The 26,930-nt window shown below is 44.6% G+C and overlaps 1 protein-coding gene across 34 annotated transcripts in view; it reads left to right on the top strand.

Annotated features, from left to right (window-relative positions):
• The window catches only part of LOC149525258 (uncharacterized), a 185,653-nt gene extending 171,047 nt beyond the window's left edge, over positions 1-14,606 (top strand). For 28 of the 34 annotated variants that reach the window (XR_016348725.1, XR_016348724.1, XR_016348723.1 and 25 more), the window contains one exon: positions 8,549-11,651. The gene's annotated coding sequence lies outside the window, so the exon portion shown is untranslated. Of the gene's footprint in view, positions 1-8,548; positions 11,652-12,897 lie in introns of those variants that run through there. The other 6 variants (XR_016348712.1, XR_016348710.1, XR_016348743.1 and 3 more) reach the window with 2 other exon arrangements.
• The last annotated feature ends 12,324 nt before the right edge of the window (positions 14,607-26,930 follow it).

The raw sequence follows: 26,930 nt of genomic DNA, 5'->3' as shown, positions 1-26,930 counted from the left end.
ATACCTGGGTAGATGCTTAACTCATCACTGGTAACAGAAAACAAATATCAGAAGGGTAGTCGTATTAGTCTGGATCTGCCTCAATAAATCTGTTAGTCTATAGGGTGACACAGAACTCCTCGTTGCTCTTGCAGAAAACAAATTGAATCCTATTTTTTTCCCCACGAGTTGGACAAGCCTGCTGGTCACCTATACTCTGTGGAAATGTTTTTATATTTGATGTCTGACTTCTACACTGGCTTTTGGACAAGGATTAAGAGTCCCTCTGCCGATCTGGCTAATCTACATGCCTCCGTCGACGGAGGCATGTAGTCTAGACACACCCCAGAGATCGAGCTTCTAGCATTCAATTTAGCGGATCTAATGTAGACACCTAAATCAAATGCTGAGGACAGCCTCCACCGACGTTAGTAGCATTCTGCAGTATAGAATATGAAACTAAAATAAATTTCCCCTTTCTCTTAAACATCTTTCAATTTTTGCCTTAGTTTAGATTTTTTTTCATTTGGAAAAGAATTAAAGATTAGTGATACTTGTGATCTGTCTGTGAAGAGCATTAAGAAGCTGAACGATTACAATCAGGAAAAAGAGCTCATCTTCATGTAAGGATAATCTTAAAAACCTAAATCAGCTTTTAAAGATAAACCAGATCATTTTCACCAGAAGCTATCTTAAAAAGGAGGAGTTCCACCTTAAAATACAGTTAATTCTAAATCCCTTGAAGGATGTAAGATGCATTGTAAAAGAGCAAGTTTAAATGTTACAAAAACATTTCATTAAAAGGACAAAATGAAATATTTCTTTGAAAAGTCAAAAGCAAAGCCCTGAAGATTATTCATTTAAAAAAAAAAATGTTTAATTTAGTGTGGAAAGTTTCCATGAGTTATTTAGCTAATACGAGGACTGTAGATTTAAGCTAACAATGCCAAATAAATGGTCATCTCTTTCATGAATACTCCCCAGTGTGGCAGGAGGGAGGGGATATAAGAAAATATGTTTTGGTTTCCAGCCTGGTCCCTTGATTGTGCATAGGCTAAATACCATTCTTGGCATGATAGAAATTGCAAATGTTGGATTTGAATGATCTGAAGTAGATATTGGAATTACTGTATATGTACTAAGTCTGATGAATAATGGGGAGCAAGCTTTATATAAATACATTCCTGTATGTTTTCAAATAAGAATTTGTCTGTAGAAAACTTAAAAAAATGTGTGTTAGCTGGGGATGACTTTTTATGTATAACTTTACTAAAATAACTGGCTGTTGTGCCTGATGACATACATTATTTACATTAGCTAGAAATTATTGTGCCATCTTTTAGAAAACTAGTGATGATCTAGACAAAAGAATCACTTTGAAAATTACTAACCTACATTATGGACTAGATTTTGTAGACTCAGGTTCACTGAGCTGGGGCAGGGGATTGGAGTGTGGGATGGGGTGAAGGCTCCGGCAGGGAGTGTAGGCTCCATGGTAAAGCCAGAACTGACGGGTTTAGGTTCAGAAGAGGGTTGCAGGATGGAGCAGAGAGCTGGAGTACGTGATGGGGGGAGGATCCAGCTGAGGGTGTGAGCTCTGGGGACAGGTTGGGGTTGAAGGTTTTGAGTGCAGGAGAGGCCACAGGGCTGGATCCGGGAGTTGGGGTAAGGAAGGGGAAGGGGAATATGGGTGTGGGAGGGAGCTCAGGGCTGGGGCAGGGGGTTTGGCTATGGGACAGGCTGTGAGGTACAGGCTCCAGGAAGAGGCTCAGGGCTGGGACAGAGGAGCAGGTTCCTGATTGTCCTTCCACCTAGGGACTGCAGGGAGATGTTGGTCACTTCCAGGAGCTGTGCAGTGTCAGGGCAGGCAGAGAGCCTGCCTTAGTCCTGCTGCATAGACAAGTGGACTTTTAACAGTGTTGCTGTTCAGCATTGCTGACTGGAGTTACCAGGATCCCTTTCAAAGGGGTTTTCTAGTTGACAACTGGCAACCCTACCTACTAGACTAAAAAACTTGGTGTTGCATACTGTACATTTGGAAGATCTGAGGTAGAGTCCAGAGGTGAGGCCCCAATGTTGCAGTTATTCTTGTCCTGCAGATTTATTATATTTTGCTAATGGCTTTTTCCTTGTCCAAGACTGGTAAGGCAAATCTCTTGCTGACCAATCAGGGGAAACTAAGGAGAAGGAGAAAAGAGAGTACAAGGGAAGTTTGAGATCAAGAAAAAGAAAAAAAGATGGGGAACAAGGGAAGAGCAAAGTCAGTGGTAAAATATGGAAAAAAGAAAGGCCAAACTAAAGAACTGAAAATAGAGTTTTAAAGGAAAATGTTTAAAATGTACCTACATACAGAAAATTAATCTGAGAAATACTCAGATAATGAAAATGACTGAAAAAAATCTGTGTATGAAAGTATACATGAAAAACTGAGTACATAGAAATGATCAAGATTTTGGATGGGGGGTAGAGAGATAAAGTTTGTATTCTTCTTCTTTTAATTCAGATTTAATCTATTGGTTTGGCTATTTTTAGTAAAACAAAAAACCTGAAAACACTAGTCCGGGTGGGGAACCTTTTATGGATTGGGGACTACTAACCCAGAGAAAAATCAATCAGGGGCCTCACACAAGTGAGAGGCAAAGTGAGAAACCCCTGACTGAGAAGGATAAAGATATTCCCCACATTTCCTTTGCACAACAGAGCCTAGGGGGGCCCAGGATGGTAGATTTTGTGTGTTCCAGCCCTGTGGGTAGGTGGCATGGAAGCTGGAGTTCCAGCATGGACTCCCCAATGCTGAGCCTCGGGGGCCAGATCCAGAAAAGCTGGAGGCCACATGCAGCCCCGGAGCATTAGGTTCCCCACCCCTGCACTTGACCTATCTCCGTTTGGACATTGCTTCACCTTCAATTTTCTCTCTAAATTTTTGATACTATGAATATTTTATGAGCAAAACCACATTGAGATAAATTGAGATTGATTTAATACATATAAAAATCAAGGAGATTCTTCAGCATATTAGCTTATCTTCCTGTTACCCATTCCAGTGGTCTAAGTGTAGTGCAATGGTTTTAAAGCAATTGCCAACTTTTCTGCTCTGTGCTGCAATAACGAGGCATATGGAGTAAATTAATAACGAAGTGGCAAATGTCATTGCCTTTGCTCATTTAAACGAGACATTTTAACTTCAATGTTTTACATTTAATAAAATACATTACCAAAAAGAAGCATGACATCTCCTTAGAGGAAAACATTTTATCTGTACAAAGACAAATTAAAGAGCAGGTGCTGGGATTATGAGAACCTTTGTCAGCTATCATTCTTTAGAGTTGAAAGAAATATCTCACTATTGGGTGGCACCTATCACAAAGAGCAAAATCCAAGGCTAAAAGAATAATGCCTTATAAAAGTCCTAATTACTTATCCAGCTATGCATTTACTTACAATGCATCTCAGGTGAGATGAAACTATTTGATAGAGAGAAAATTAAAAAAAAAATCTGATTACATAGGAATATTTGAAATCTAAAGCTGCATTCTAAAGAATGCATTCTTAATAATTCTGTTCATCAAAATCTTTCAAGTTACAAAATGTAAGAAGATAATTCATCAAAGGTAAACAAAATTTCCAGTATTCATGGAATTTCCAGGATATTATAGGTATAATAAATTTAAAGGCAAATCATACCTAATATTTCAAGGGCAGATTCTTAGCTGCAATAAACTATGATAGTTTCTCTGGAGATATGACAGTTTATACCAGCTGAAAGTCTATACCCAAAGGTATCCAAGATACCATCAGTGTGAAAAGTCTGAATTTTATAGTGCAGCGAATATGTTTGACCATGGAGTAATTCTTAGCTTGGTTTGCCTTCCTGGAGAGCCACAAAATATTGACTTATTCTCAAGGAGTTCAAAAGCACATCATGATAATAAAGCCCCAAACCACTATTCTTAATTATACATGTGAAGTTCTCACTGGACCAAATTTTTAGTTCTTAAAGGCATTTTGACACCTAAAGATGCAGATAAATACCTTCTGGGATTTTCTAAAGCACCTAGATGCCTAGCTCTTAGTCCCCTCCTGACAGCCACCACAGGCTGGGGCTCTGTGCCCCCAGAAGGGACGGGCCAAAGGTGGAAGGTACAGAACCAAGGGCAGTCAGCCTTTAATGCTGCCCAGACCATGGCACGCCTCCTTTGCCAGCCATCCGAGCCATGCGGAGTGCCCAGATGGTGCTCCAGAGGCAATTCAAGGAGGGGCTCCAGCCACTCATGCTGCCACAGTAGTAGTGGTGGCGGCTGCGAGATCTGGGTCCCTTTGAATCGCTAAGGCCTGGGACAATTGTTTCTTTGACCCCTTCTGTTGGCAGACCTGCTTCCACTGATTTAATTAATTTGAGGGTGAGGGACAAGGAGTTAAATACTGAGAACAACAGGGTGACATTGGTAGCATGAAAAACAGGCTAGTACCTTGAGGAAAGAGTATTTGTTAACTTCATTTTATGAATAAATGTAATATTGCTTAGATGCCACAGTAGTAGGCACCCTAGAAAAATGTGAATTAGGAAGCTTCTTCATCTTTTCTCTTTCTCTTCAGCAAACATTGCTAACAGTGTGAGAGTTATTTTATCAGAGTGTTTAACAATGTATATTCTGCATATTGCATTTATTTCATATTTTCTGAGATTTGCAGAGATAATATTAGTGTAGTGTACAATTGTAATTCTGTTTGATTCATATTTAAGGGTTTATCCTCTGAGGCACATTACTCGAGAGATCAAGTATGGTATTTTGCAGATGGAGTTGTCTGGCTCCATTAGTTAAGTACAGAAGAGTGTTTGAAGTGAACTACAGACCCCAGTGCATAGCAAAACTCTTGTGTCAGTTCAAGACAAGCTCAGGAGACTACCCCAGGAGAGCAATCTTGAGTGCCCCTTAGAGCTTCAGCCTGCATCATATGTGCAAGTGCTGTAAGACTATATTATCAAGGCATCTAGGAGAAGAGATTGTAACACGTCTAATAGCATCTCAAAGTCTTATGTTCTCTTTGCAAGAAGTCTCTCTTATTGAGTGGGCAGGGGCTCCTGCTGTGTGGAAGCAGAGGTATTACACCTGGACAGAACCCACAACATTTGAAAACTGAATAGGACAGTAGCTTGATAGAGAATTAGAAAGGTTTTCTTCGCATTTTTAAGGAGAATCTGAACCCATCTGTTTAAAAAATATGCATCTTGCATAGATATTGAAGTGAATTTTTTCTGTGATCGTATTTCAGCATGTCCTAGCAGCATAAATACTAAACAAAAGGTGAAAATATTACAGACTGTCTTGTGTTCATGTACTCTATTGATTATTGTAGTAATCTCTTTGGTTGTAGTGGAAGAAGCAGTGGTTGGTTTAGCTCATGTTGCATAATGATTTTTCCATTCTCACTTCTGCTTTTTGGGTGCTGTAACTTTCTGGAATTTTATCTTCTGGGCTGATGTTTTCCAGGCTAATACATTTTTTCTTATTTAAAAGAAAATTCCTTGAAACTTTTTTTTTTTAATCACCAATATAGCTGGGGGCTGGAAGAGAAATCTGTTGCAGAAATAATATTTGCTGAGGCCTAATACCTTTGAATGTTTTCTGGAAATACACTTCTGATTTGACCTAGTTACGACTCTTTGTTGATTGCCTATAGGACATGAGTACTACATGGTGAACTATATGGTTCTGATGAGTTTGCAGAGTGTCCTGAATGACTGGTGAGCTGATCATGCCTCTGTAACAAACTTTGTTGAATAATTCAAAAGAGCATTTGGCCTGAGGGAAAGGTGCTGCAAGTCACCTTGATTTTGCCCATGTGGACTTTGTAAGTTATGACTGGGCTAAGGAAGAACTAATATGTGGGCTAAGGAGGGACTAATATGTGCTTTGAAAGCTTGAAAGGGAGAAAAATGTGCCCAGTGAACCTCAGCAGCACTAGAGCTTTGCTCTCCGTCTGCCCTCGTAAATTGCACAGGAGAGCAGCTCCCTCTTTTGGAGAATCAAAGGACAGGACTGTTAGTGGCATCCAGCCAAAATTTGCAGATTGTAAAATTTGTGCAAGTTATTGCCAATTTTCTAAAGGTCACAAGTCCTGGAGCATGCAGCCTGTTCACTTTGCTTCTTTTTTTTTTTAACTCCTCACCCCTTGTCAAAAGATTAGTAAAAGGCATATAAGCCTTCCTTCTTCTGTGGTGCAAGATGCAGCTCTTTTACAGTTAAAGTGCTGCTTCTGGAGCCCCCAAGTCCTCCATTCTCTACCAAACTAGGAGGAGAGCTCAGGACATCTACCCTGTGGCAGGGGATGGGGGCTTCTGCTGGAGATGACTGATGCCTACTGAGAATCTGGGGGCGGAGGCAGAATTTAAAGCTTCAGGCAGTAAATAGCTGGAGTCTCACACATCCAGGCACATAACCTCTTTCTGTCAGCAGCCCCTCCCTTCAATTTCCAGGTGTTCGCTCTGTGCGGAGATGCAGCAGCAAACAGCTGGGGGCTACTGGGAGGGACCCTGCTTTCCCTCCCTTAAGAGAGGCAGCAGCAAAAGCAACAGCTTTCCCCGCAGCTCCGGGTTGTTTGCAGCTACTTCTCCTCACAGGTGCAGATCCCAGTTTCTGGCTCCAGCAGTGGTCATGCAAAGGGGGGCCCTGGTAGCACCATGTGACTGAGTGGGACAGCAAACCTTGACAAAAGTCTGGGTAGCACATAATCTCACATGTCCCCTCACACATCACTTCTGGCATCACCAGACTGTTATATGCAGCTTAGCGGTTCAGTAATTTTGGCACCCTTACTGGTGGCCAAATGGTGCACTGGTGCCCTTGAAGGGCAGCTTCTTTCACATGCCCCCATGTAGCTTCCCCCTGAGTCTTATCTGGTATGGAGGGTCTTGTGCTGACTATCCACATTTCCAGTTAGCTTTCACCAAAGCTTTGTCTACACAGAAAAAGTTGTACTAATTTAAATCAGATTTACAGGCATTCATATTTCAGCTTCAGTTATTTTGGAATTGCAAAAGCCAATTTTTATTAACAAAATTAATGAAACCAAAATAAAAGTATATCACCAGAGTATTTTACATCAATTTAACTACACTGGTTTAAAATTCACATTGGGTAAAGCTGGTGCAATTTTCTCATGCAGTGAAGGCCTTAGAAAATGTTTAGGTTGTATGGTTAAATAGTCAAAAATCAGGAAATGCCGAAGTTAAAATTTCAGATGCAACTCGACTCTGCCCTCTCCTCCATATCATTACAATGCAGTCTGTAGTTAATGATCAAATGATACAACCTTATTATATATTGATATTTAAAATACGTATTTTCAACATTGTTAGTCACACAGGTATTGTATAGTAAAACCTCAGAATTATGAACACCAGACACCAACCAGCCCAGTCAATCACATACCTCTTATGGAACAGTTAGGGTACGTCTACACTACAGCGCTAATTCGAACAAACTTAGTTCGAATTAGTTAATTCGAACTAAGCTAATTCGAACTAACGCATCTAGAATTAAAAACTAGTTCAAATTAGCATTTTGCTAATTCGAACTAGCGCGTCCACACTGATTGGACGCAGGGGCGCATTTAAGGGCGGCTGAAACCGGTTCTGGCAGGGCATCAGGTCAGTAGTTGCTTTGTGTGGCTGCTGTCTGAGGCTATCTGAGGCTCGTGCTTAAAGGGCCCCCCCCCGGACAGACGGTTCTCAGCTTTTCCTGCGTGCTTGCCAACCTCGCCGAGGGACAGCAAAGCGTTGGTCTATGTGCCCGTCTGTGTCGGTGCTTCCCTTCGGGGACGCCGCCGTAGGTGGCAACATGGAGCCAGAGCTTGCCCTGCACCTTCTGGTGCACTTTCTGGACTTGCTGCTGCAAGCCTGCCACCAATGGCTCGAGGCTGACTGGCACCACCTGGTGCACGTCAGCCTCCTGCCTCTCCGCCTGGCTGCCCTGGGGGCCGTGGAGGAGCCGCGGCGGCGCTCTGGCACCGGCGTGCTCTGCTGCATCTGGCGTCTGGACACCAGCAGCGACTGGTGGGACCACATCGTCCTGGAGTGCTGGGGAGACCGACAGTGGACCCAGAACTTCAGGATGAGGAGGAACACCTTCCTGGAGCTCTGCGAGTGGCTCGCCCCTGCTCTGCGCAGAAGGGACACTCGCATGAGGCCCGCCATCCCCCTCCAGAAGCGGGTGGCCATCGCCCTCTGGAAGCTCTCCACACCGGACAGCTACCGATCCATCGGGAACCAGTTCGGCGTGGGGAGATCCACCGTCGGAGCGGTGCTCATACAGGTGTGGCACTCGTCGGCCACTGCGCCGGGAGGAAGGGGGGCTGCGAGGAGGGGATGGGCAGCCCCAGGGACAAAGGCGGGGGAGGGAGGAGGCAAAAGCACCCCGCACCAGAGGGGTCGGTCTGTCCCAGCCGTACTACACGCCGCCAGGGGGGTTGCTTCCGGGAGTGGGGCGTGGGGCACTGCCAGGGCACGAATGCTCCCAGCCACCCGGGCGACCCACTGATTGGCGCTTTGCTGTGTCTCTCTCCGCAGGTGGTCAAGGCAATCAACTGGGTGCTGCTCCACAGGGTGGTCTGCCTCACCGACCCGGATGCCGTCATCTGGGGATTCGGCGCCCTCGGCTTCCCCAACTGCGGGGGGGGGCCATCGACGGGACGCACATCCCCATCCGTGCCCCGGAACACCAGGCGTCCCAGTACGTCAACCGCAAGGGGTACTTCTCCATCCTCCTGCAGGCCGTGTGTGACCACCGGGGACAGTTCACGGACATTAATGTGGGACATGAATCTGGTCCGGCAAAGCACACGACGCCTGGGTGTACTGCACCTCCTCCGTGTGCCAGCAGCTGCAGGACGGGACCTTCTTCCCCGACCGCCACATCAGGGTCGGGCACATGGACATGCCCGTGTGCCTGGTGGGGGATGCCGCCTACCCACTGCAGCCGTGGCTGATGAAGCACTACACGGGGCATCTCAATCCCTCCCGCCAGGACTTCAATGCCAGGATCACCAGGGCCCGCATCGTGGTGGAGGGGGCCTTCGGGTGACTGAAAGCCCGCTTTCGATGCCTCCTCACCCGTCTGGACCTGGCCGAGCACAACATCCCTCCCGTGGTGGCAGCATGTTGTGTGCTCCACAATTTATGTGAGAGAAAGGGGGAGGCTTTCCTGCCAGCCTGGATGGCTGAGGCTGACCGCATGGCTGGCCAGTACGCTCAGCCCCGCACCGCCGCCATCTGGGAAGCCCAGCGGGGGGCCGTCCGGATCCGGGAAGCCCTGCGGGAGCGCTTCCTGGTGGAGGAGGAGGACTGACCTCTCCCTGCATGCCCCACTGGGGCCTTCTTCCACCCTACCCCCTTCCCTTTTCCCCTCCCTACCTACTGTCAGAGTAGAATTGCCCATCAACACCTCTGCAGTCATAGGAAGAAAAGATGGGGTTAGAGGGTTACAAATTGTTGTAATAAGTGTACATACTGAGTACAGATGTGGTGGCTTCATCTAAAAAAAGATATATTGGCATTGAAAAAGGTTCAGAAAAGGGCAACAAAATTATTAGGTGTTTGGAACGGGTCCCATGTGAAGAGAGATTGAAAAGACTTGGACTTTTCAGTTGAGAAAAGAGGAGATAGGTAGGGGGGATATGATAGAGGTCTTCAAAATCATGACTGGTGTGGAAAAAGTGAATAAGGAAAAATTATTTACTTATTCCCACAATAGAAGAACTAGGGGTCACCAAATGAAATGGATAGGCAGCAGGTTTAAAACAAACAAAAGGACTTTTTTTTTCCCTCTGTGCACCGTCAACCTCTGGAACTCCTTGCCAAAGGATGTGGTGGAGGCTAGGACTTTAACAGGCTTTAAAAAGGAGCTAAATAGATTCATGGAGGTTAGGTGCATCAATGGCTATTGGCTAGGATGGGTAGGAATGGTGTCCCTAGCCTCTGTTTGTCTGGAAATGGGTGACAGGAGAGGGATCATCTGAGGATTACCTGTTATGATTCCCTCCCTCTGGGGCATCTGGCATTGGCCACTGTCGCAGACAGGATATTGGGCTAGATGGACCATTGATTTGACCCACTGTGGCCTTTCTTAAAACTATAATGCTATAAAACTAGTGTTTCTCTTCGATTCGCAAAGTAATAAATGTAAGCTCCCAGGCTAAGTTCCCCCTATGGTGCATGGCTATGTGGCTGCGCAACTTCCTATTAAGCCCCATATAGCCTACACAATTTGTGTGGTTCACTGTCCCATGTAGTAGCACCTAGATCACTTACAGCAAGAGATAAGAACAAGGGTGCTTTAGTGCCCAAGCTCAGTGTTCGCTGACTTTATAGCTCAAGCTGTATCGGCTCCTAGGCTAAGTTCTCAAGATGTCAGGTTCAAATCCCCCTTGTGATGGTTACTCCTGCCTGACAGCTCTAGGTTGCAGCTTGGAGACCTGTCTCTCCCCACACTGTGAAGCTATTTGGGATAGCGGGAAGGAGTTGCCCTTCATGGGCACAAACATGGAACTGCCATGGCAAATGACAAGAATCCTCTCCCTGTTAGCCTCATCAATGAGCTACCACAGCCTGGGAAAAAGGGTCTGTCATCCGGGGCCCATGCAGGGAGCCTGGTGCCTGAACCCTCTCTCCATGTGCTGTGCACCTTCTGCAACCCAAGAAGAGATGCTCTGAACCAAATATTTGCTATTTTACATAGGGGTGTTGCATGGTCCTGTAAAATAAGACATTGTTTTTCACAAGAACTGTGTGCACCATTTTGCTGGTTGACTATAGAATTTAACAGATGCTTTACAGAGCCTACAAATAATTTTCTAACACTCACCACAGTCGTTTAAGTTCACAACACATTCTAATGAGTGATACTCTTTATGTCCAATATCATATTCACTGCAGCAAATCTTAAAGATTTTGAAGTATTTGATGTAGTTAATTATATCTATTGTATTAGGAATTAAACTAGGGGAGATTATCTGTAAAGCAAATATTTTTATTCTATATTGATTTTAAAATATGGATTAACATATTAAATACAATTTAGCTTCTTTTACACCGCTTTCTATTTTAGATAGATAGATAGATAGATAGATAGATAGATAGATAGATAGATAGATAGATAGATAGATAGATAGATGTGTGTAGCAAACCTAGAAAGAGTTATGCAGGAGCAACAGCTGCCGTCTTGGCAGACTGCACATTCAAGTTGCAGTGGGAACTTTGAAGCTGGTTCTGTGTCTCTCACATGGGGAGGCTGTTTGAGCTGCTTTGTCCTCCTGGATGCCATTTTCCTTTTATTTCACCTTTGATATTCTATAATATGTGCATTTTAATCCATTTGTGAATAACATCTAGCACAAATGCTTTTATGCAGATGCTTCTGTAGTTTAAAAAAGAAAAGAACGTGCTTCCTATTACCTAGATACATAATATTTACATAGAGAAAAATACATACTTCTTGGATACACCTACTACATGTGTGTGTGCATAACTTATAATTCCTAAGGTCTGTATATTTGATAAATTTAATTTTCTTTACAGAATGTTTTCACAGTATGTTTATATGCTAAGTATAAAAAGTGGAACGTTTTCATTAATGTCACACAAAGTGTTGAAATAAAAGGCTGATTTCAATCCAGTCTTCATCACATGTTCATTTAAAAGATTTTGAAATCATCATACATGGCTAAAAGTGGAGCAGCAAACAAAAGGTGTCAGAGAATCTGAGAGATCTATTTGGATAGACTAAGGGTATGTTTACACTGCAGGTTTTTTTGGAAAAATGCCCGTTTTTCTGAAAAAACTTCACTTATATCCACACTGCAATCATGTTCTTTTGAAAAAAAATCAAAAGAACAGAGAGGTTTTTCTAACAGTGGTAAACCTCTTTCTTGGAAGAAGAATGCCTTTTTTGAAAGAGCTCTTTTGGAAAAAGGCGTGTGTGGATGGGGAAGAGGGTTTTTTTCGAAAGAAGAGGCCTCCAGGAAATAATACAGGTTCCCTGGTGGCCACTCTGTCCAAAGTAATCACAACTCTACTGTTCCTGTTTCCAGGCCCCTCTTAAAGCTGCAGGCACCCTTGACAAGCCTTGTGGCAGGAAGGAGCAGCACCTGACAGGACGGCTCTCCCCACCACAGGCCTACTGACCCATGGCACAGCAACAAACCCCCTAAGACCGCCCTGGCCCTTGCAGGGAGCATGACCAGGGCTCTCAGGACTCACAAAGGGGTACCAAGTGTCTGGCACCACCATGGTCTTGAGCGGTGGTCCTGTCTCCCCTTGAGCTGTGGGGGGAGGAGAAGACCCTACTGGATCTCTGCTCCAAATGCCGCAATGAGGACATTTATGGCCACATAGCCAAGGCCCTGGTAGAGCGGGGGCAGCCCAGGGGAGGCCACACACACGTCTGGCCCCAGGGGAGTGGGATGCCCATGGCTGAAAGCAGGCTAACCACAAGGGTACAGACACGACCACATACAAACTGAGAAGTGCCACACACAGCACATGGAAATACTTGCATGTGCAAGGCACCACCTGCTCCAGCAGTTAGTGCTGTGAGGTGCAAGTGTGTGTGCGGGCCCCAGGAAGAGCCAGGCTGCTCCCAGCTCCTTGGCTGCCCATGGGATCCCACTGTGGCCAGACACTTCCCTTGCCTGCTTATCCATGGGAGGGAGGGGGGAAGCAGGCAGCATGATTCCCTGGGTACCCTCGGGGCCCCTATGAGGCAAGGCCTGCTGTGCAGGCCACACATGGCTTTGCTCCCAGGACATCCTCCATCCTCTGCCCCAAGGACTGTTGGTCACTGCTCACAGAGGAGGACATATCATCAGGGACAGTGTCTGCATGGATGACTGACCGCCTCTCCCTCTTTTTATTCTCCACAGCCTGGACTGAGGGGAAAGCCATGACACCCGAGCCAGCCGCCTGACCCCGGGGAAGCCGAAAGCGCTCAGGGTCCAGGAAGACCTCCTAAGGCAGCACGTGGGCATCCTGCACGACATTCAGTAGATCTTGGCACAGAAGGTCTGGGAGGAAGCAGAGTGATGGACCTGCATGTGGGACCAGCTCACGCAGCAAGGCGATAACATGTGTGCCTTCATGTGGGAAATGATGGCACACCCAGCTGCTGTTGCTGCTCCTTCCTCCCACCCTCCTGCTGTCCCTGCTATGCCCATTCCCCCTTGCCCTTTCCCTTACCCCCATGCAAATCCTCTGCTCCCTCCCCAAGCAATGCTCATGCCCCCTCTCCCTTATCCCACTGCCTTCCCTGACCCTACTCCAGCCCCCCCCCCCCCCCGCTCACTTCCCTGTGGTCCCAGGACCCACCCAACCCCAAGTTCAACAAGGTCCCCACATCTGAGGTGGCACATCCAGCTGCCCCCATGCCACTCCAAGCCCTGAGCCCCCCTCCAGGTTATGAGCCCCCCTCCTGGCTCTTTTTAATGAAAGTTAAATACAAAGTTTGTTCTGTTAAAATTCAAACAGGTATCTTCATTCAGAGTTCATGGGAGGGGGGAAGGGAAGGGTTATGGTGGGAAAGGGGTACTGGAGCAAGCCAGTGGCCCCTAGTAGGGAGGCTCTGAGGAGAGTTACAGGGTCCTTGAGAGAAACTCTCCCTCAGGGCCTCCCGAATGCGCACCCCAGCCTGATAGGCCTGGCAGATGGCAACTGTCTGTGGCTGCTCAAAGGGTCTCCCTTTGCGACTGGCTTTGACCCCCCCCCCCCAGTAGGAAGTCCTCACCCTTCCTCTCAACAATGTTGTGGAGGACACAACATGGTGAGACAACCTTGGGGATGTTGTGCTCCCCCATGTCAAGGCAGGTCAGGAGGCACCTGACCCACGCCTTGACGTGGCTGAAGACACACTCCACCTACATCCTTGCTTGTCTGAAGTGGGAGTTAAATTGGTCCCTGCTGGAGTCCAGGTGGCCAGTGTACAGCTTCATAAGCCATAGCATGAGGGGGGAGGCTGAATCCCCCACGATGCACAATGGCATCTGCACATCCCTAACCACAAAGTCACATCAGGGGAAGAATGTGCCCATGCCCAGCTTGCCGTAGACGCTCGAGTTCCAAAAGACTCAGGCATCATGTGCCCGGCTTGACCACTTGACAAAAATGTCAGTAAAATGTCCACGGTGGTCGACCAGGGCCTGCAGCACCACTGAAAAATAGTTGATGGCCCTCACAACCTGCAGAAGGAGACAAACACACAAAACAGAGAATGAGAGAGGGAGTGCCTGAACCCTTCAGAGGTGCCCACTCCCCTCCTGTCTTTCCCCCCCCCCCCCAAACATCCCATCCCCCTATGAGGCTGCCCTCCCAGCAGCAGGGCTGTGTGAAGGCAAGATGGCACAAACCCCAGGGGACGAGACTTCCTCCCCCCACCCCAGCCCCCTGCCTCTTCAACCTCCCCTTTCCTAAGGGAATGCAGCCCAAGAATGCCTTACCTCCATGAGAAGGGCCCCAACAGTGGATTTCCCCATGCCCAACTGGTTGCCCACCAACCGGTAACTATTGGGCAACCAAAGCAGACACTGCAAGAGCTTTGTTGTCTCTCGGGGTATGTCTAGACTACATGGCTCCATTGATGGAGCCATGTAGATGAGTTTATTAGACATAGGAAAATGAAGTGGCGATTTAAATAATTGCCGCTTCATTTACATCAAAATGGCCGTCGCGCTGTTCTGATCAGCTGTTTGGTGGCACAGCGAGGCAGTCTGGACGTGCCGCAGTCGACAACGGAAGCCTTTGTCGACTGCTCCGGTAAACCTCATTTCACGAGGCATAAAGAAGCAGTCGACAAAGGCTTCCGTTGTCGACCCCGGCGCATCCAGACTGCCCCTCTATGCCGCCAAACAGCTGATTGGCACAGCGCAGTGGCCATTTTGATGTAAATGAAGTGGCAATTACTTAAATCGCCACTTCATTTTCCTATGTCTAGTAAACTCATCTACATGGCTCTGTCGATGGAGCCATGTAGTCTAAACATACCCTTGAAGAGGTAGCAAGCATGCAGCAGAAGCAGAGAAACAGCTGTCCGGGGGGGACCCTTTAAGCACGTATCAGTGCAAGGCTCCAGCAACAGCATTTGGAAGCAACTGGTGACCTAAAGCCCTGGCTGAACTGGTTCCGGGTGGCCTTTTATGCAAGATAGCATCCAATCAACGTGGATGCCATCTTTCGAAAAAGATTGCTTTTTCGATGCGCTTTGGCAGTTTGTAAGCTCTCTTTCAGAAGAAGTTTTTCCAGAAGACTCTTGAAGAAAAGCTTCTTCTAAAAGAAGCCTGCAGTCTAAACGTAGCCTAAGAAACACAGCCAATGTTGGGCAGACTTCACAAGTAAAGCTAAAACCTCTATCAAAATTTAAGCCCACACATATGCATTGTGGCTCCACAATGTGTAGGCTTATAGTATATATATGTGAACAATAGTTCACCTTACCTATTTTTGAAGCATGCATCTCCCAACTTTCCTTTGGTTTAATTTTCTCACCTCCCTTGGGGTCTCTGTCATAGCTTTTCCAATTAAGTGACATGCTGTACAAAGTATGAAATAAATATCCGATGTCAGAGGAAAGGTTGAAAGTGTAATATAGAAAAAGAGCTTCATGACCAAATGAAATCTTTCATAGGATTGAATAGTTTGGATAAAAATCTAAGCTCTAATTGAAGCTGCAAGTTCAGGTTATTCCAAATGAATGTTGATAAAGCTTTCATACTAAACCACATCTTCGGACTAGGCGAGGAGTTTCATGAGGAGTAACGGTAGTTCGGAATAGGAAGCCTAGTCTGAACTACCTAGTCCATGCCGCGTGTAGCCGCGCGGCACGGAGTCCGCACTAACAGACATTTAAAAATGGTGGCACCCAGCGAGATGCAAATGAAGCCCGGGAAATTCAAATCTCGGGCTTCATTTGCAACTCTGGTTGCCTACATTACCACCCTAGTTCGTACTAGGGTGGTAGTGTAGACATACCCTATCAGTGTTACACTATGGGGGGAAATTATGTTTAGAAAGTATTTAGAGCAGATGTTCTCAATTGTTTCTAGCCCATGAGCCACATTGTGATAGAGAGACTGTTGTAAGAAGCACCTCTGTTTCTTATAGTCACAGTTTCCCTAGTGAAGTAATGATTGCTTACATGGCTATTAAGAAAATTAATATTTTATTTATATATTTTAGCTGTCATAAACTAGGAATTTCTTGAATAATTTAATTTTTACTTGGGATTATTTTTTTGTATCCCTTCATATGTAAATCTGATCTATTCCCATCTGAAAAAGTATTATGTCAAAGTGCACTACAGAGCTTTTAGTGCAGAGTAGCAGGGTACACATGGACAGTTAACATTTGGCAAGCTAGTGTGCTTTCGATTTACACGCCAGCTTGCTGTGCACTAACTAGCTGTGTAGATTAGCCCTTGATCTTCTAATGAGCTCAAATGTATAGGGGTTAAAGGTGATGCAAACACACTTATCAGTGACCTACAATAGTTATCTAACCCTCAAAATGAAACAACCTTTAAGTCTGATATGGCTAACTTTGTCAGGGCTAAAAGGATGTGCTGGATCCCATTGGGAAGCTAGAAATTTCCCTTTTCCAGTGGTATAAAGCTCTCTTTTCAGGATCAAGTTTCTTAGAGGTAGCCAGCTTAGTCTGTTTTAGCAAAATCAGACTAATCTGCAGATGCAACTGACAAAGTGAGTTCCAGCCTACAAAAGCTAATGCCCAATAGATTTGTTAGATTTTAACGTACCATGGGTTTCCTCATTGTTTTTTCAGGATCAGTCAACCCTGATATACTAATGTTTATAGCATGTATTTTTATTAATGCATATGGTGTAACTGCTGTAGCAGTAAACCTCACATCATATGAGCTGCAGCCAGAGGTAATTAAGTAGAGAAGGGATGACACCACATTGGGGTGGTAAGGACTATAAAACATTCCAATGAATTCAGTGGCCTCTGTTTGAGCTTATTTGGCATGGTATGGCTATCTTCTCCACAAATGCGATATTGGATGGATGGTTTAAAGCAATACCTAAAGTTAATTTGTACATTCATTTGCGTTATAAAGGCTGGTTTAGATGTTTATAACTTTGCTAGTTTTTGACCTTTGGGGCAGAACTTTGGTGCTTATTTTCATTTTAGAAACATTTTTAATATAGTTTGCAAAATAGGTATTTTTAGGTAATTAACAGAGTGAAAAGTATATACTTTTTGCTTATATAAAAAAGTGCAACTTTTTTGTAAACATCGCTGTTGTTGTGGCAGTATCTCAGGGAATCATGGAAATTGGTTGGGGCTTAGTCCATGGACTAAAAACGTGTCTTTCATTGGTCCTGTGAAAATCAGGTATTTCAGAAATATACTTTGCATATCTACAGAGATTTCAGATAAATGGTTAAACTACTAAACAATGTATATGAATGTGTATAAAATAAGTAGAATATTCAGTTATTGCACAAAAGTCAGGATTGAACAGTAGATTCACATTTGTACATGCCATGGACATCTACGGACAATGGTTTTTATAATATAGGCCAGTGTGGATGTGGGTCTGTGATGATGTGTGGGGAAGTCTTGAACTGTGTCAGATTTTGAACTTAGACATCGTGTAATTGATTTACCAGATTTGCACAATATCTTTTGGTAAAATTCTTTATGATGATCTCTCAGTAAAATCTAGGTCAGTTTCAAATAAGCAAATCTTAAGAGAAATGAACCCAATTAATTCTGTTAACAATTAGTATATTCTATAATGACAGATATATGAAAAGCTGTCAAAGAGTGATTTTTATCCTGAAAGTTAAGAAATACTTCCTTTAACAAGTGAGATACAAATCAAGACTCACGGGAATATTTCTGAAAGGCACAAGCAGTTTCTACACAATGGAAATGGATTAATCGAGAACAGCATTGTACTCTATTAGATGTTCATTTTCACACAAAATAACATGATGTATCTCATTTTCCAGGGAGAAAAATCAAGTATATTCCAGAGGCTTCTTGAATGGTATTTTATTAAACTCATTTTTACACAGGCCACATCTATCCACTGTTCAATTTTTGTATCCAATTCTATTTATCTAATCTTCCTAATTTAGGCACCTTTAATGTTCTCATTAACATGGTGTGCAGGTACCAGTTTGGATGAGAAAAACCTCTTAAACCCAATATTCTGTAGGCTAACCTAACAAAGGTCAACACTAGCAAACCAAACCTTTTAAAAGCAAGTTAGCCTGTACTAGTTTAAAACAGGTTCAGCAAACACTATTTCCATTCGAATTGGTGGCCTAAAATTCAGTTCCTTAAAGTGACTCTAGTGCATATAGGCAGTAATACTACTGCAGGCATTTTCTGCTTTTCATTACTTCAGTGAACTCACTGAATTCTATCAGGCTTGGTTGTGCTTGATCATCTTTGTTCTGTTCCTCCCCCCCCCACACACACACCTTCAGAGAGACACACACAAAACCCATTAAGAAAGAGATTGTTACCACAGTTCTGATTTCTTTCCCAATCCAGAGGGGCTAGTCTCTGAAGTTAGATGGGCTTCATTCATTAGTGCTCTTGCTGGTCTCATTCATGCATGTATTTTTAATGTAAGGTCTAAAATTGATATGTACATCAAGAAAGGATAATGATTCCATTTTTGATAGTAATAAAGCAGAAGTCTATTGATGCGGTAAATGTACAATATTAAAGGTATTCTGTGAGAGAAATGTATCTGAGGTTTTTGACCTACTATACTCAAGGTCTATTGTTAGACAAAATTTCTCTGTTTTTATTATAAAAGGAAGCTGGGAAATAAGCCTATCATTTTGGTGTTCATTATTTCCAACTGTTTAAACAAGTCCAGTCACATAACAAGAATGTAAATCTTGGGAAAAGAATGAACTGGTAGTAATTAATGAGCTTGAAGTTTTTACTCAGATGGAAATCCAGTAGTTAGTAGGGAGTATATTCCCTGCCTATATTTGCCTGAAAAGTTGCATTTTATACATGTTTCATGTGTTGGAGTGTTTGACCTTCTTGTTTGCAGTTTTACTGCTTCCCATTCCCCCCTTCCTAATCACTTACTTTGTTTGCATTGGGCATGAACAGAAGTGTGGCTTGGCAGAAAACTGGGCAGAATAAGGACATTCAAATCAAGCTGTTGACATGCAAACCAAGTCAAAGGCCAGTATTTCCACAATGTATTTGTTAAACCAGAAAATAACAAGCAATGAGAGTGAGAGAAAAGAAAATGTGATCATAAAAGCTCCTATCCATACTCAGTTTACATTACTGTATTACAGTACAAGGTTTTTAAATATTAGTGAACACTTATATGGAGAAAACAAACTCTAGTACTGTGAGTCAAAACACAGAGTATGTAATGTTTCTATTCCCTAGAAATGGTTCACAAAAGAATCAAAAGAAGTAACACAAAATGTATGACTTAACTACAAAGCATTCTTTGTATTTTGCTGTAACAATGAACTTAAAGTATTGCAGCAAGCCTCACGGTGAAAGTTATCATTTCTTCTTACAAACTTTTAAATACCATATTCCCAAGTGTTGGGATCAAAAGAATAGCTTGCATTTTTAATCTTAATATTTTATATTTTAAAAACACATTAATCCCCTTTAGAGAACTGAAATGAATAACAGAGTATCCTGTATCATCTTTTATGATTGCAGTCATGTGTGCATTAAACACAGGCTGGTATAAGAGAGCCAGGAAAACAAAATTTGGAAATATGTAGAAAAAACCTAAAATATAACCCTCGACAAACCACAGTTTATGTTGTATGAAGCCACTATCTTTCTTTGTCTAAAAAAAAAAAAAAGACGATAGAAGCAACCACTGATAGTGACTGATCATGAAAAGAAACCCCAGGAGCATAGACACACTATAAAAAGATCTAGGAGGAAGTCATTATGCTGTTGAGGGAATAAGAAATTTAAGTCAGAGAGTTGTGAAATGTTCTCATTATAGGTCATCTCAGTAATTATCTGACATCTACAGATGGAGTCACTTCTTAATCAAAAGAATGAATCATTACTGATATTGATTCAGACCAAGATGTTTGAAATAATGAGTCCACTAACTCAAGTATAAATTTAGAGGTAATTTCTTCAACTTCTCTGCTAAAGTTTCAGACTAAATAATAATGAAATATCTTATTACAGATCATGATAATGAGAAGAAAATGGCAATGAGAGTGTGAACTAATTGCCCCTACATAAACTTCATGTTAAAACCTAGATTTTTTTAAAAAGGTTACCAGTGTTTACTGTCCGATTGACACTATAGCTTAATTAGTATCAACAGACCATAGTATTGCTTTCTCTGAAGTACAATATCACTACCCAAAAATGCCATTATATTTAGGGATCTGTAAGTATTTACTCTAGAAACCCTTATTTTCAGTAGTTTGTAACTTGATCATATAAACGAATGCAATGTGTGTGAGCAGGAGCGATTATAAAAATAAAATATTTAATTATTTCACCATGCTTAGCTTATAAGAGCACAAATAAAAAAAGCAGATATTTCCAGACTTTTTTCCCCTAACAGTTTCTCAGAGACTATAAATCTGATGAATTATAGAGAGAGAGGACAATCCTAAAATGTAAGTTGTACTTCCTCCACGAAGAAGCCCCTTCCTTCTCTCGGCAGGGATCAGGCTGATCAGTTTGATCACCAGTATGGGAAAGAGAATCTCTGAAGTCAAGAGAGAGGAAGGGCTGTTCAGTTGCTCTGAGGCCTACCTCACTCCCCTCCATGTGGAGGTTGTGCTTAAATGGGTGGGGAATGGGAAGGAGAAAAGATTTCGCCACCTTTCCCTGCTACCCATTAACTAGGTTGTCAGCAGGCTGGGGCGAGTTAATTGTATGTCTCTCATGAGCCCTCATTCCAGTATAGGAAGTAGGGTTGCCAACCCTCCTGGTTTTGTTGGAAGGCTCCTGGAATCAGTCTATATTTCCCAGAGGTTACTGAAGACAAACTGGGAGATTTTAGATTGCTGAAAGTCCAGTGGTACAGCAAAGGTAAGGCAAGCTTCCTACCAGGCCTGCCCTCCATGCCTCTCATAGAAGTAGATGGCATATCTCTGTGGCTCCTGCTTGGTCCAGGGAATGTTCTGCACACTATCCCTGCCCTGAGCATCAACTGTCTAGCTCCCATTGGGCAGGGGCCAGGTCCAGATGGAGAGATGCAGCCATATGGGTGATGGGTTCAGGACCAGATGGAGGGTGGTTTGGATGGGGGCCAGGGCTGGGTCACTGAGGCTTGGCCATTGCTACTGGATGCTAGCTGTATCACCAGGGCTGGATTGGGGACTCTTAACCCGTTGGCACCAGACCAGAGCCCACATCTTCTCCTATATCCCAACCCCCTGCCTCAGCTTGGTGAGAATTAGTGAGGGTGGCAGACAGAGAGTGACAGAGGGAGAGGGGATGGAGTGAGCAGGGTCCCAGAGAAGGGGAGGGCTTCAGGAAATGGGTGAGAAAGGAGGTGGGGTAAGGGTGTTTGGTCTGTATGATTAAATAGTAGGTGATCCTAATAGGAAGACATCTAATAAGGCATGTAGCCACCATTCTGCTGAGGTCACTGCAGCATTCTATTACAGTACAAACTATTTCTAAGATGCTGTGAGGTTGAATGATCATGAGTTTTGGGGATCAGGAAGAATTTTTCCTGGGGTCATGTTGACAAAGATCCCAGTGGAGTTTTCACTTTCCTCAGAGTTCCTTCTGAAAACTTGATTTTAGGCCAGTAAGAAATAAGAATAGCAATTTAAACACAGTACATTAATAAGTGGCATTTGTAACCTGATTGACACAGTAAAAGCACGGCAGGTAATTGATTAACTTTCTTTAGGCTAGAAGAAGAAGGGGAAACTCACAGAACGAGATACCCTTCCTAGGTTCTCTCATTCCCATTCAGGGGTGGCAGGTTTGTATAATTTTTGGTGGTGCCAAGAATGGGTCTAATCCCCCTACCCTCCAATCCTCCACCTGCCCTGTAAGCCGATATATATTTTATTAAATAATGTAAAAATTCACCCTTTTTTCTTGGGTTATCCACACAAACAACATAGAAGCATAAGCATGGAATGAACCCATTGTGGATTCCGTTGTGCATCAAATATATAATATTATATTTTCTTGCACCTGTTGTGACACAGTGGGAATGTTCTTCATGTTTTCTCTGATAGACACATGACCAGAAGTAAAGTCTCCTCTCTAAGGACTTTTCCCACCATACTGCTACCAATAGGGATTAGTTTGGTCCCCACCAAGCCCCCCTCATGCAACTATCCTGCAATTGCATTAACCCAATGTGTGTGACATTAACTCCGGGGTGGAGAGGCTGGGGAAGTGTTCCCTCTAAGAGTTTCCTCCCATGAGCACAATGAATTTTGTGTTGTGCACCAGTACTGAGTTCATGTGGCTTGTTTGGATGTGCCACTGTGGCACCCAAGTTATTAATAAATGTCTTATAAACCTCTACCCTTTCCCTCTGCTGCCATGTCTCCTCCCCTTGCCCTATCAGCTCCCCTGGTGCCTGCTGCCCCCCAACCCCTCACCCTCCTCTGCTGTCCTGACTCGGACTCCTGCCCTTCTCACTGCCCTCAGCCCTCCTGAGACCTGCCCCCCTCCACCAGCGCTTCTCTCTCTCCTGTGCCCACTCCTCCAATAGCCCCACTCTGATCATGTGAGCTACCCCTCCTCATCCCCGCTCCTAAAACCTTCCTCTACACACCTGCCCTGCCTCTCTCCTCTGGTGCTGGTCCCTCCCCTGCAGGTGTCTGCCCTTCTACTTCACCCCCAGAATTCCCTGGCACCTGCACCTTCCCTTACCCCTGCACCCTCCTGGTGCCCCCCTTCCCTCACTGCCCCTGCCCCCTTTGCCCTCTTTTTCCCTGATGCCCACCCCCTCACCACCCTTTACCCTTATTCCCCTTATGCCCTCACACATGACTTGCTCCATCCCCGCCTTCCTTATGCCCACCCCTTCTTTCAAGCCTTCTCCCAGCACCACCTCCTCCCCTTCTATCCCCCAATGCCCTCACCCTCTCCTATCCCAGCATCACCCTGTCCCCCCTCCCACTGATACCTCCCCTCCTGCCCTTTTCTTCAGTCTCCACTTGGCCCCCTGGCATTTGTCTCTCCTCCACCTTGTCCCTTGGTACCTTCCTCTTTCTTCTCCTGACCTGCCCCCCTCCCCTCAGCACAAGCCCCTTCCTCTCCCACCCCTTCCCCCTATTTTCCCCTCCCCCCCTCCCTTCCTCCCCTCCCCTCCCCTCCCCTCCCCTCCCTACCCCACCTTCTTCCTTCCAGTTTTCAGTGCTGGAGTCTGTGATCAGGCCCCAGCTGCTTCCAGGGCTCCAGACCACTTGCTGGGCCTGGAGTTGGGTCATGTGATGCAACTCTGGGCTGTGCGGTTTTAAAGTCCCAGGCCGTGACATCATGCCACACCCGAGCGTCTCCCCTCTCAGCTGTTCCTCGGTGTTTCAGCACACCGCGCATGCACTCCCTCTGCCCCACAGTGCCCCCTGCTGGGGAATTTAAAGTGCGGGGCTGCAGGGCCCCGTCATAATCCCCTCCTCCTCCAGCAGCTGGCAGGGATGCTCCAGGGCTGGGGGGGGGGGATACTCTGAGGCACGGAGATGTGGGGGCCGGGGCCCGCTCCAAACAGGGATGGAGGAGAGACCCAGCTCCACATATTGGTGGAGCAGGGCCACCGGCTCTGAATAATCCTGGAGCATGGGCACCACGAGCCCATATAACTCACCATCTATATCCCCATTGTATTGAGAGAGAGAAAGGATCCATGGATAGGGTGAATCCTAGGCTGAGAGGATCTAACTCTGAATACTGGTTATTGGCATGAAGTCAGTTAAATACCTGGAACCAGAAAATGCTTGAATGGAGGGATTGTTACAGAACTTCTGTACCCCATTAAATTGAAAGTTAATAAGATGTGGCCTTCCACTTTAAAATCCATCCCAATGTCTGCATTGCATTTTCCTTTGTGTCTTGATCAAGTATGTGTACATCATGTTGACATTATGCATCTTGTGAACAGACCCATAGGCCTCATGGGAAAATAAAAGGCCTAGGCCCAATTTCATACATGTAATTTCACTCACAAACTTTTTTTAGGTGCCTAGAAAATCATAGGGATTCACAAAGCCTGAGATCAGAGCCTAGGCGCCCTGTGCAATGAATGTGGAGAGAGAGGTTTCTCTGAGAGGGATTCACAATAGACAGATTCTACATGGCAAAGAAACATTGGAAGGTTCTAAACTGAAGGGTTTTTGGTAAGTCCTTGTTGGAAATAATCCAGGACACTCTGGATGCAGGTGAAAACAAGCGGAGGATTTATTATACACCAGCTGATGGACTGACATGCAGGGGTTACCCTGGTGAACACTGGTTAATTAAAACAATACAATAGGTTATATAGTCAGCAAGAGGACGGAGGAAAAATGATTTGATAGGTCTAGCAGCAAGACGAAATGAGCACATAAGCCAATAGAACTACTAAAGATTACATAATATCTCCGCCCATTGCAAAGTAACAACTCATTAATTAATATACAGGTAGTTACTGTTCAAATGCCAAAACATGTCAGCAAAACAGTAATAACATTTTAGTCTGCATAGATGATGATGTTTCTATAGCAGGCAGGTATGGCCTTGAGTTGGTGTAGCGCTTGGTTCTCAGGCTCATTATCTAGGCGTGAAGCAAGACAGTTAAGCACATTTTATGAATGTTATCTTCAGCAAAATGTGTTACGTTACCAACTGGGGTCCTGCCCAAGTGTTTTAGAATGTGGTTGCTATGGTGCCCAGGGTCATCTTACTGTCTGCAGCTCTTATCCTGACTGTGGTGTTCCCAGGCCTAATCCCAGGATGGAGTCATGCTGTTTAGGGACCTATTAGTCCATCCAGGCTGCCTCAGTTTACCCTACAGTCCTGACCCCACAAGCACCTAAATCTGGGCAGCAGGGAGATGCCTGCCTTTCTTGGCATGAGGTACTGAAACCATTTAAGCCAAAAGGTGTAAGGAGGGGCAGGAACAGCAGCTTCCTCCTAATTTTTACCTCAGAGGTTTGGATGGTCATGTGGGAACCCCATGGTTCAAATCCCCATTCCACCTGACGGGAAAAGTGGATCTGAACTGTGCTTTGCTACTTGAGAGGAAATACTCTGGCCCCTGCCCACTGGGATTTTCTAATGGAGGGCTGCTTCAGTCTTTTCTGTTGAATCTGTTTTGCTGTGGATGGATAACGAAATAATCACGGGGCCAGAGAGAATAAGAATGAGAACAACTCTGTTGTCTGCTGGTCAAAGCACATACCCGCTGTGATGGCGCGTTGGGGGTCCCCCGTCTCCTGCACCCCGAAATGGCACAAACAGACTGCACCAGCCGGTGGAATAGAGGAAGTTTATTGCCTCTCCAGGATACAGCACAGCACAGATGTAATCTGGTCACAGAGCTGGGCTAGGATGCCTCAGGCCCCCTTGAGATGGGGGGAGACTGGGCCCCTAAACTCCAGCCCCTTTCCCTAGGCTGTCTCCTCCATGCTCCCAGACAGCAACTAACCCACACTCTTCCAGCCCTGCCCCCCATCCAGGGCAGCATTCCCCCTTCCTTTGTTCCTCTCCATGGGGGGTGTCTGGTTCAACAGGTTTAGCGTCACCTTTGCATAATGAGGTTTTCCCTGCTGGGTCTTGCTCCAGACAGCAGAGGTCACCACAGCCCAGCAAGTACCCCCACTACGTCACACCTGCTCCAAAGACTTTTAAAAAATTATTTATTCAGCTTCAACAGAAGAGTCTGAAGGAGCCCCACACTGAATACACTGTATCTGAGCAATCAGAGCACTCACCTGAGAGGTGGTAGATCCCTGTTCAAATATCTTCTTCTGAGGTGGAGCAGGGATTAGAGTTGGGTGCAGGGGGCCTCCTAGTAAAATACCCTAACCACTCTGTTGAAAGATATGTGACAGTGCATCCTTCCCTAGCCATTCTGTGCAAATTCACCTATAGGGGCCTGACCCAGTACACCAGCTTTGAGCATGCTTACCGAATCAATTTCTACAAACAATTTAGGCCGAGGAACACCTAGCCTCTCCCAGTTCATGATTCACTCTGGTGCTAAGGTGACTGGGTGCCTGGCATGTGGCTGTAGAGCATATGAACAGAGGCAGAAACATAAATCCTGAAGGATCTTTTATGGCAAAAATTTAGGTTAAGAGCAACTTTAGGTTCCTACAGGTTTAAGGGTAGCTGAGTGGTAGTTTTGTGACACATAATGTGGCCTGATCTTGCGATATAGGCACCTAAAGTAGCAGTTAGACACCTAAGTCCTATTATGAACCTAGTCCTTAGTGGTATTATATAATACATATTTCAAAATGCAGCTATTGGGTATTAACATCTTCTGAATCAATCTAACGTAAACTTTAATTATGGTGAACAGCAGAATTATAAATTGGGCAAGGCAAATCTTTTTTTCTTCAAGAGCTGTAATGTTTTATATTTTTTTCTTTGTGTATCCCAGTTACTTAGGACTTGAGATATTATCTGTTCGTTCTGTCTATTTTGTGCTGTTTGGTAGTACAATGTATTGGCACAAGAACTGTAATTTGGGGAGATCATCCTCGTAATTGTTTCAGTTCTGCATTGTGAAGATAAGGGCAGAAAATTCCTTCTATTTAAATCAATGATTTAATTTTCTTTAACTGAAACTTTTAGATGGCATGTTTTGTATGGTTTCATAGTTCCTTTTGGAACTATTAATGGAAAAATTAGTAAATACAGACCAGGCAGATATCATTGCCAAAAGAATGGTCTCATGTATTAGAAGGTTTTAAAATATTATTACAAAAAAGATCAAAGTAATATACTG

This window comes from Pelodiscus sinensis, chromosome 2 (assembly GCF_052426305.1).
Source record: "Pelodiscus sinensis isolate ZL-2025 chromosome 2, ASM5242630v1, whole genome shotgun sequence".
In the NCBI taxonomy this organism is placed as follows: domain Eukaryota; kingdom Metazoa; phylum Chordata; order Testudines; family Trionychidae; genus Pelodiscus; species Pelodiscus sinensis.
This window is presented reverse-complemented; position numbering and strand designations above follow the sequence as displayed.